Here is an 11,884-nt window from a genome sequence, read left to right as displayed (position 1 = left end):
TTTCGAAAGCTTCTTTTCTCTTCTTGTCTAAACTATTTATCGTCCACGTATCACTTCCATACATGGCAACACTCAATACAAATGCTTTCAGAAACGACTTCCTGACATTTAAATCTATACTCGATGTTAACAAATTCCTCTTCTTCAGAAACGCTTTCCTTGCCATTGTCAGTCTACATTTTAGATCCTCTCTACTTCGACCATCATCATTTATTTTGTTCCCCAAATAGTAAAACTCCTTTACTACTTTAAGTGTCTCATTTCCTAATCTAATTCCCTCAGCATCACCCGACTTAATTCGACTACATTCCATTATACACGTTTTGCTTTTGTTGATGTGCATCTTATACCCTCCTTTCAAGACACTGTTCATTCCGTTCAACTGCTCTTCCAAGTCCTTTGCTGTATCTGACAGAATTACAATGTCATCGGCGAACCTCAAAGTTTTTATTTCTTCTCCATGGATTTTAATACCTACTCCGAACTTTTCTTTTGTTTCCATTATCGCTCGCTCAATATACAGATTGAATAGCATCGGGGAGAGGATACAACCCTGTCTCACTCCCTTCCCAACCACTGCTTCCCTTTCATATCCCTCGACTCTTATAATACCATCTGCTTTCTGTACAAATTGTAAAAAGCCTTTCGCTCCCTGTATTTTACCCCTGCCACTTTCAGAATTTGAAGGAGAGTATTCCAATCAACATTGTCAAAAGCTTTCTCTAAGTCTACAAATGCTAGAAACGTAGGTTCGCCTTTCCTTAATCTTTCTTCTAAGGTAAGTCGTAGGGTCAGTATTGCCTAGCGTGTTCCAACATTTCTCATCATCATCATCATCATCATCATCTAAGACTGATTATGACTTTCAGCGTTCAGTCTGGAGCATAGTCCCCTTATAAAATTCCTCCATGATCCCCTATTCAGTGCTAACATTGTTGCCTCTTCTGATGTTAAGCCTATTACTTCAAAATCATTCTTAACCGAATCCAGGTACCTTCTACTTGGTCTACCACGACTCCTCCTACCCTCTACTGCTGAACCCACGAGTCTCTTGGGTAACCTTGCTTCTCCCATGCGTGTAACATGACCCCACAATCTAAGCCTGTTCGCCCTGACTGCTACATCTATAGTGTTCATTCCCAGTTTTTCATCGAGTTCCTCATTGTGGACACCCTCCTGCCATTGTTCCCATCTACTAGTACCTGCAATCATCCTAGCTACTTTCATATCTGTAACCTCAACCTTGTTGATAAGGTAACCTCAATCCACCCAGCTTTCGCTCCCATACAACAAAGTTGGTCGAAAGATTGAACGGTGCACAGATACCTTAGTCTTGGTACTGACTTATTTCTTGCAGAAGAAAGTAGATCGTAGCTGAGCGCTCACTGCATTAGCTTTCCTACACCTCGCTTCCAGTTCTTTCACTATGTTGCCATCCTGTGAGAATATGCATCTTAAGTACTTGGAACCGTCCACCTGTTCTAACTTTGTTCCTCCTATTTGGCACTCAATCCGTTTACATCTCTTTCCCACTGACATTACCTTCGTTTTGGAGAAGCTAATCTTCATACCATAGTCCTTACATTTCTGATCTAGCTCTGAAATATTACTTTGCAAACTTTCAATAGAATCTGCCATCAAAACTAAGTCATCCGCATATGCGAGACTGCTTATTTTGTGATCACCTATGTTAATCTCACCCAGCCAGTCTATTGTTTTCAACATATGTTCCATAAATAATATGAACAACAGTGGAGACAGGTTGCAGCCTTGTCTTACCCCTGAAACTACTCTGAATCATGAACTCAATTTACCGTCAACTAACTGCTGCCTGACTATCTATGTAAAGACCTTTAATTGCTTGCAAAAGTTTGGCTCCTATTCCATAATCACGTAGAACAGACAACTTCCTCCTAGGAACCCGGTCATATGCCTTTTCTAGATCTATAAAACATAGATACAATTCCCTGTTCCACTCATAACACTTCTCCATTATTTGCCGTAAGCTAAAGATCTGGTCCAGACAACCTCTAAGAGGCCTAAACCCACACTGATTTTCATCCAGTTTGTCCTCAACTAATACTCGCACTTTCCTTTCAACAATATCTGAGAAGATTTTACCCACAACGCTGATCAAAGAGATACCTCTGTAGTTGTTACGATCTTTTCTGTTTCCATGTTTAAAGATGGTGTGATTACTGCTTTCGTCCAGTCTGATGGAACCTGTCCCGACTCCCACGCCATTTCAATTATCCTGTGTAGCCATTTAAGACCTGATATTCCACTGTATTTGATGAGTTCCGACTTAATTTCATCCACCCCAGACGCTTTATTGCACTGCAATCTACTGACCATTTTCTCCACTTCCTCAAATGTGATCTTACTTCCATCATCATTCCTGTCCCATTGTACATCGAAATCTGAAACATTAATAATCGTATTTTCACCTACATTGAGCAACTCTTCAAAATATTCCCTCAATCTGCCCAAGGCATCAACAGGATTCACCAACAGTTTTCCTGACCTGTCCAAAATGCTTGTTATTTCCTTCTTACCTCCCTTTCGAAGACAGCTAATTACACTCCAGAATGGTTTTCCAGCAGCTTGACCCAAGGCCTCCAACCCGTTTCCGAAGTCTTCCCACGATTTCTTCTTGGATTCTGTAATTATCTGTTTGGCTTTGTTTCTTTCTTCAATATAACTTTCTCTGTCTACCTGAGTTCTAGTATGTAGCCATTTTTGATATGCCTTCTTTTTCCTTTTACAGGCTGCCTTGACTGTGTCATTCCACCAAGCTGTTTGCTTCATCCTACCTTTACACACTACTGTTCCAACACATTCTTTGGCCACTTTAGTACTGTGTCCCTGTACCTTGTCCATTCCTTTTCCAGTGACTGCAATTGACTACATTCAACTAAGTGGTACCTTTCTGAGATCACTGTTATGTACTTGTGTCTGATTTCCTTATCCTGAAGTTTCTCTGCTCTTATCCTCCTACACATGGACCTGACCTCCTGCACTTTCGGCCTCACAATACCAATTTCACTGCAGATTAAATAGTGACCAGTGTCATCAAAGAATCCCCTGAATACACGTGTGTCCCTCACAGCCTTCCTGAATTCCTGATCTGTTGTTATATAGTCAATGACAGATCTGGTTCCCCTGCCTTCCCAAGTATACCGGTGAATGTTCTTGTGTTTAAAAAAGGAGTTTGTGATTACTAAGCCCATACTGGCACAGAAATCTAAGAGTTGTTTCCCGTTCCTGTTGGCCTTCATATCCTCTCCAAATTTACCCATAACCTTTTCATACCCTTCTGTTCGATTTCCAATCCTGGCGTTAAAATCACCCATGAGCAGAACACTGTCCTTGTCCTTTACTCTAACAACTAAATCACTGAGTACGTGATAAAAACTATTTATCTTATCTTGAGCTGTCCCTTCACAATGCGAATATACTGACACAATCCTAATTTTGTCGCTAGACACTGTCAAATCTATCCAGATCAGCCGTTCGTTTACATACCTTATTGCAACTACGCTGGGTTCCATATCTCTCCTGATGAAAAGCCCTACACCCCATTATGCTATTCCTGCTTTGACTCCTGGCAAGTAGACCTTGTATTCTCCCACTTCCTCTTCTTTCTCACCCCTTACCCGAATGTCACTAACCGCTAAAACGTCCAACCCCATCTTACTTGGATCCTCTGCCAGCTCTACCTTCTTCCCAGAGTAGCCCCCGTTGATATTAATAGCTCCCCATCTCGTTACCATTCGTTTGCCGAGTCGTATCTTAGGAGTCCCCTGTAGTTTCCCCTTGCTTTCAGCCGTTCGCGGTACCAGAACAGCAAGGCCATTTTGGTTAGTGTTACAAGGCCACATCAGTCAATCATCCAGACTGTTGTCCCTGCAACTACTGAAAAGGCTGCTGCCCCTCTTCAGGAACCACACGTTTGTCTAGCCTCTCAACAGATGCCCCTATCTGTATCGTTCGCTGAGGCACGCAAGCCTCCCCACCAACGCAAGGTCCATGGGGGGAGGGGGGGGGAGGACCCTATCACCACCGCCTCCAAATTTTACTGTTGGCATTACACACGCTAGCACATGACGTTCACCGGGCATTCGCCGTACCCACATCCTGCCATCGGATAGCCACATTGTGTACTGTGATTCGTCACTCCACACAACGTTTTTCCACTGTCCACACGTCCAATATTTACGCTCCTTACACCAAGCGATGCGTCGTTTGGCATTTACCGGCGTGATGTGTAGCTTATGAGCAGCCGCTCGACCGTTTTCTCATGTCTCACCTAACTGTCATAGTATCTGCAGTGGATCCTGATGAAGCTTGGATTTCCTGTGTGATGGTCTGGATAGATGTCTGCCTGTTACACATTACAACCCTCATCAAGTGTCGGCGGTCTCTGTCAGTCAACAGACGAGGTCGGCCTGAAAGCTTTTGTGCTGTACGCGTCCTTTCACGATTCAACTTCACTATCACATCGGAAACAGTGGACCCAGTGATCCATGGTGTGAAGCGTGCACCGAGAGTACCGAATTTCACGCATTACCTCTCACCACGTACAACGTACATCGGAAAATTACAAAGAAGGGCAGCTCGTTTTGTATTATCGCGAAGTAGGGGAGATAGCGCCACAGATATGATACGTAAATTGGACTGGCTATCATTAAAACAAAGGCGTTTTTCATTGCGACGGGATCTTCTCATGAAATTCCAATCACCAGTTTTCTCCTCCAATTGCGAAAACATTCTGTTGGCACCGACCTACGTAGGGAGAAATGATCATCACGATAAAATAAGAGAAATCAGGGCTCGCACAGAAAAATTTAAGTGCTCGTTTTTCCCGCGCACCGTTCGAGATTGGAACGGTAGAGCGACGGCTTGAAGGTGGGTCATTTAACCCTCTGTCAGGCACTTTGTTGTGAATAGCAGAGTAATTACGTAGATGTAGATGCAGAACCCAGTGGCCGACGGCCTTCATTTAACGGTCGAGAGCAGCATCCTTCGTGTAGTTATCACTGCTAACAAAGCAATACTGTGTGAAACAACCGCGGAAATCAGTGTGGGACGTACCACCAAACGTTGATTTCCGAATATGAAGAATGCAATGAGGGGAAAATATTACAAAGGAATAACGCTGATTCTTACAGCGAACTTGCAGAGATTTCAGAAATATATTTCGTTTGATAAAGATAGCTGCTGGTACCTTGAAGTGTTCCAAGGGCATCAGCTCATTTCTAGTGTATTGCTGCTCCAGCGACAGGAGAGGGGGAAAAAACTGACTAGGGTTTCCGAGATACCTGGAGCCTTCTTGACTTTGCAGAAAATGTGACATTTGACGATTTCGTATATTTTTACCATTATGAGAAAAATCTGTACTACTACTAGTACTACTACTACTACTAGTAGTAGTAGTAATAGATGAAAATGAAGAAGCAACACGGTTTCCACCTGTAATTTAAAAAAGAGAAAGTCGTCATTGGAAATGTTGCGCATATACTTATTTAGAGCGGTACAAGACGATATATTTTTGGCTTACGTGCTAGCAGAAAAAGCACTTCACTAGCCACGTTGCAGATGACTGTAAGGAAGTCTGTGATCTTTCCCTGCTTCAAAGTAAAACTGAAAATTATCTCGGAAATTTGTATGACCTTTAGCTGTACTACACGAAGCAACAAGTAACAACTAGAACTCAACATTTCAGTTGAGTTCTAGTTGTTAGTTTCTGCTTCGTTTAGTAGATCAGTATGCGTGTTACTGAAACTGAAGTTTTTGCTGCGGACGTCGTCATTTCGATTTATTCCTGGTTTCATCTTTATCTGTGAGACTTTCGTTAATTCGAACTCTGCGTAATTCAAACTTATTCCGAAATCCCTTGAACTTAGAATTATGAAAAGTCTACCGTAGTTCTGGTGGATTTTGCGGTTCTAGGGCACTGTCCAACGTTTGCAGTACTATACATCAGCTCTGTCCGAGCCTGATGTGGGAAATTTGTTTAAATTTTTATTTGATGTGCTTTTGCCCCCATGACCTGTCGCTTACTGTCGTGAGTGTGACAAGTTATGGAGGTTTTGGTGAAATCGTGGCACAATACACAGTCTGGAAGTGTCACTGACTGTGGAAAGATCCCTTTCCCTTTTGATTTTTGTATTTAATTTCCCGGTAACCAGCGTGGAATCTGATTCATTATTCGACGAGCTGATGCTTCCGTCATTCGAAAAGTATTGGAGGTATTAAGTGAGATAATACGGTGACCAATTACCAGATTTACATATCGCTATACAACTTGAGCTCAAGAGACGGGATGAGACACAAAGCCCGTAACTCTCTTTTCTTTATTTTCTTTCGGACCTTAATAATCAATTCGTTTATCTGTTCATCCTTTCCACTCCTCCCTTTCTTTTATTTTTCTCTTTCTTTCTAAGACGGATCAGCGTTTTATACGAAAGCTGAAGCCGGTTTCTCACCCCTTGCTTGTCTCGCTGTCTGGAGTTACTTGCGAAGGGCAGTTAACTTTATTGCTGGCTGCAATTAAATCCCCCTGTTTACAATTGCCTGGGGAACCGCCTTTGACGTTAAGCATTTGCAATTCTTAATCTGTTTATCTTCCTTATAACGTCTAGTTCCACGACATAAACCAGTAATTGCTTTACAGCCTCTTCCAGAGCGGGTTTATAGGAGATGTCTACAAAACGAGTGCCTCATTTTTTTTTGTTTCTTTTGAATACGTTGTGCTATAAATACGGCATCGTCACACCGTTTACTAGGGTCTTGAACCAAAAACATTTTTTAAACTCCATAAACGCAAAAGACATTCGGGAATTACTGATACAAACGCATAAGCGAGCCAACTACTGAATACCAATACACGAAATTCTCTGTCTACCAAGTTGGGAAGTTTGGAGACGAATGCAGTCAGACGACTGAAAGTATCAAGATTAACGTGAACTCTTTTGTTCATGAAAAATGTCAGTTCCGCTCGAAATGTCTACGCCAGAACTTCAATGAACTTTCGAATTATCTTGGCAACACCACGAACAGTTGTGTTCTGTGATCATCTTGCCGGTCTTTCATGCCTACAACACTACTGATAATCGGAGCAATTAATTTACCTCATGGGTTTACCATTTCCTTACTCAAAGATCTAAAGGGATGTCTGCGGTCCTCTGAGGGGAAGAACGTGACAATTTCTATCAATATATACCATCTGATCAAAAGTATCTGGACAGTCCCATTTCATGCAGAGTTGAAACTGGATGTCACGGGAAGTGGACGCCCCGTATAAAAGGGTGCAGGGGGTATCGTGTTGTCAGTAGAGAAGCAGTAACAGCAGGCTGGGTCGGTCGCGGGAGCTCAGAGACTTCACACGTGGATTATTGAGTGGACATCACGTGAGTAATAAATCCATCAGGGCCATTTCAACCCTGCTAAAGCTGTCCACGTCGAATGCTGGTGATGTGATTGTGGGTGGAACCAAGCAGATTCGTGTACTGAAGGACTGGGACCATCAAGCATTGTGGAGAGTGGCTGTCACAAACTACATGAAATCACCGAAAGGAATCACTCTTGTGTTCCAAAGTCCTACTAGTAGTCGAGCTAACACAATGGCATTGTATAGGGAATTAGAAAGAATGGGGTACAACGGGCCAGCATCTTCTCGTAAGTCAGACATTTCTGTAGTCAATGCTACGCGGCACTCGAGAGAGAGAGAGAGAGAGAGAGAGAGAGAGAGAGAGAGAGAGAGAGAGAGAGAGAGAGAGAGAGAGAGAGAGGGGGGGGGGGAGGGGGGTGTAAAGAGCGACGTGTCACTGGGCAGTACGAAACGAGTCATTTTGACACACAGATAATGTCATGGGTAAAGCAAACCAAACTGATTGGTAGAACACTTAGAAAATGCAACAGATCGACTAGAGAGACAGCGTACACCACGCTGTCCGTCCTTTTCTCGAGTATTGCTGTGCAGTGTCGGATCCGCATCAGATGGAAGTGACCGAGGACATCGAAAAAATTCGAAGAAGGGCAGCTCGTTTTATATTATCGCGAAATGAGAGAGTACAACTGACATGATGCATGAAATAGGGTGGCAGTCATTAAAACAAAGGCTTTTTCGCTGCGGCAGAATCTTCTCGTGAAATTTCCGTCAAAAACTTTCTTCTCCGAATGCGAAATATTCTGTTGGCTCCCATCAACATAGCGAGAAAAGATGATCATGATAAAATAAGAGAAATCAGAGCTCCGCGTGCTGTTGGGGAGTGTAACCGTAAGGAAATAGTTTGAAGGTTGTTCGATGAACCCTCTGCCACGCAGTTAATTGTAAACTTCGGAGTAATCATGTAGATGTAGATGAAATACACTATTCCGGGTGGTTACAATTAAACTTTCCCTATTAAACACGTTATAACACTGAAACTAATTACCATACGATGACCAAACTTGTTAGCATTAATGTCAAGGACATGGGAAACAGAAATAATGCACAATCTGTTCAATTGAAACACTTTTAATGTACTGCTACTACGGTACATCGTACCATTACATACCGGTACGATTACTGCTACAAAATGGGCTCAATATGGCGCACATTAGTGTCCAGAAGAGTCTGAAAGCACAGGATTGCATTCTGCACAGCAGAACGAATCATGTCCTTAGGTACGCTGGTTACCTCTCTTGACATGCTGCGTTTTAGATCAGCGCATGTGTGAATGTTCCCCAGCTAAACCCTGCCCTTCAGGTAGCCCCACAACCAGAAATCAGAGGGAGTGAGACAAGGTGATCGTGCCAGCCAAGCATTTGGAAATGATCGGCTGATAATTCGATCTTTCCCAAATGTGGGGGAGAATCAGGTGAACTTCACAAGCAATGTACGTCTTTGGTCCTTGAGCGCCAACCTCTTCAAAAAAGGATGGGCCAATGAAGAACGTAGGCGTGAATCCACGCTATACTATGACACGTCCATCATACAGAGGAACTCCATGCACAGTGACTGGAGGCGAAGATCCCCACACTCGGCAATTCTGTATGTTCACCTCACTCGTCAGAGAAAATGAGCTTCATCTGTCGATGGGATGGTCCAGGGCCAGCCCTCGTCAACTACAATCCTTGCGAGAAAGTGGAGAGCGAAGTTAGCACGTCGTTGTGCGTCCTGCGGTACAAGCTGCCGTATTTGAGAATTGTTCGAAGCACCTTCCGGTACAGTGGACCACGGGATGTTCAACTGTCGTGACACAGTACGCGCATTGCCTGACGATCGGGAACTGCGTGCAGCGTCGTCTGCCACAGCAACAGCTATTTCACCAACCGCCTGTGATGCAACCGGTCGTCGGCCTTTTTCCGGAGCGACGCCCTGTTCTCCAGTTGATTCAACATCTTTATCGTGCTCCGCACGGCAGGTGGAGATAGAAGACCCTTCATTAGTCCTTTCAGCCGGCGATATTATGGAAGTGCAGCTGCAGCATTACTGTTGTTTCGATAACTGAGCTTCACCAATGAGGCCCTGCTTCTTTTGTCCAAGCTCATGTTGATACGTCAACAAATGCACTGCGACTGGTCAGGTGTGAGAGACTATGAATCATGACGACTCATCACGGCACCTGGTGCCCGTAAATGGAACTGGATGGTGGCGCTATGGCATATGGGAATCATGCACCCCATTCTCTGGACATCGATGCTATCACGTTTAGTACTCGTACGGGAATTGTTTTCCGTGTTGTAAGTAAGGGAAGTTTAATTATAACCAGCTGGTATTTCTAATGGAAGGGTTTGAATTTGGCGAATGCCTGCAGAATATAACTTCCTATCATATGTTGTGCAAACAGTGAGATATGGAAGAGGTGGTGTAACGGTATAGAGGGGATTTCCATAGTTAGGGTTAGGGTTCCTAAGGCTCTTATCAACACGCTAAATTTGGGAGGATATGAACACAGTATGAAATTTTCACTCTGCGGCGGAGTGTGCGCTGATATGAAACTTCCTGGCAGATTACAACTACACTCCTGGAAATGGAAAAAAGAACACATTGACACCGGTGTGTCAGACCCACCATACTTGCTCCGGACACTGCGAGAGGGCTGTACAACCAATGATCACACGCACGGCACAGTGGACACACCAGGAATCGCGGTGTTGGCCGTCGAATGGCGCTAGCTGCGCAGCATTTGTGCACCGCCGCCGTCAGTGTCAGCCAGTTTGCCGTGGCATACGGAGCTCCATCGCAATCTTTAACACTGGTAGCATGCCGCGGCAGCGTGGACGTGAACCGTATGTGCAGTTGACGGACTTTGAGCGAGGGCGTATAGTGGGCATGCGGGAGGCCGGGTGGACGTACCGCCGAATTGCTCAACACGTGGGGCGTGAGGTCTCCACAGTACATCGATGTTGTCGCCAGTGGTCGGCGGAAGGTGCACGTGCCCGTCGACCTGGGACCGGACCGCTGCGACGCACGGATGCACGCCAAGACCGTAGGATCCTACGCAGTGCCGTAGGGGACCGCACCGCCACTTCCCAGCAAATTAGGGACACTGTTGCTCCTGGGGTATCGGCGAGGACCATTCGCAACCGTCTCCATGAAGCTGGGCTACGGTCCCGCACACCGTTATGCCGTCTTCCGCTCACGCCCCAACATCGTGCAGCCCGCCTCCAGTGGTGTCGCGACAGGCGTGAATGGAGGGACGAATGGAGACGCGTCGTCTTCAGCGATGAGAGTCGCTTCTGCCTTGGTGCCAATGATGGTCGTATGCGTGTTTGGCGCCGTGCAGGTGAGCGCCACAATCAGGAATGCATACGACCGAGGCACACAGGGCCAACACCCGGCATCATGGTGTGGGGAGCGATCTCCTACACTGGCCGTACACCACTGGTGATCGTCGAGGGGACACTGAATAGTGCACGGTACATCCAAACCGTCATCGAACCCATCGTTCTACCATTCCTAGACCGGCAAGGGAACTTGCTGTTCCAACAGGACAATGCACGTCCGCATGTATCCCGTGCCACCCAACGTGCTCTAGAAGGTGTAAGTCAACTACCCTGGCCAGCAAGATCTCCGGATCTGTCCCCCATTGAGCATGTTTGGGACTGGATGAAGCGTCGTCTCACGCGGTCTGCACGTCCAGCACGAACGCTGGTCCAACTGAGGCGCCAGGTGGAAATGGCATGGCAAGCCGTTCCACAGGACTACATCCAGCATCTCTACGATCGTCTCCATGGGAGAATAGCAGCCTGCATTGCTGCGAAAGGTGGATATACACTGTACTAGTGCCGACATTGTGCATGCTCTGTTGCCTGTGTCTATGTGCCTGTGGTTCTGTCAGTGTGATCATGTGATGTATCTGACCCCAGGAATGTGTCAATAAAGTTTCCCCTTCCTGGGACAATGAATTCACGGTGTTCTTATTTCAATTTCCAGGAGTGTATGTGGCGGACCGAGACTCGAACTCGGGACCTTTGCCTTTCGCGGGCACCTCGTCTCCTACCTTCCAAACTTCGCAGGAGCTCTCCTGCATACCTTGCAGAACTTTTCTGGAAACATCCCCTAGGCTGTGGCTAAGCCATGTCTCCGCAATATCCTTTTCTTCCAGGAGTGTTAGTTCTGCAAGGTATGTAGGAGAGCTTCTGAGAAGTTTGGAAGGTAGGAGACGAGGTACTGACGGAATTAAAGCTGCGAGGACGGGTCGTGTGTCGTGCTTGGTAGCTCAGATGGTAGAGCACTTTCCCGCGAAAGGCAAACGTCCCGAGTTCGAGTCTCGGTCCAGCGCACAGTTTTAATCTGCCAGGAAGTTTGATATGAACACATTTTACAGCATCGTGTACTGCGTAGAGTAGAGAAAACAATTCGGAGCCGATGATTGATTGTATCAGCGTGAAA

The sequence above is a fragment of the Schistocerca serialis genome, chromosome 6, assembly GCF_023864345.2.
Source record: "Schistocerca serialis cubense isolate TAMUIC-IGC-003099 chromosome 6, iqSchSeri2.2, whole genome shotgun sequence".
NCBI classification, from domain to species: Eukaryota; Metazoa; Arthropoda; class Insecta; order Orthoptera; family Acrididae; genus Schistocerca; species Schistocerca serialis.
Note: the sequence above shows the minus strand (reverse complement) of the source record.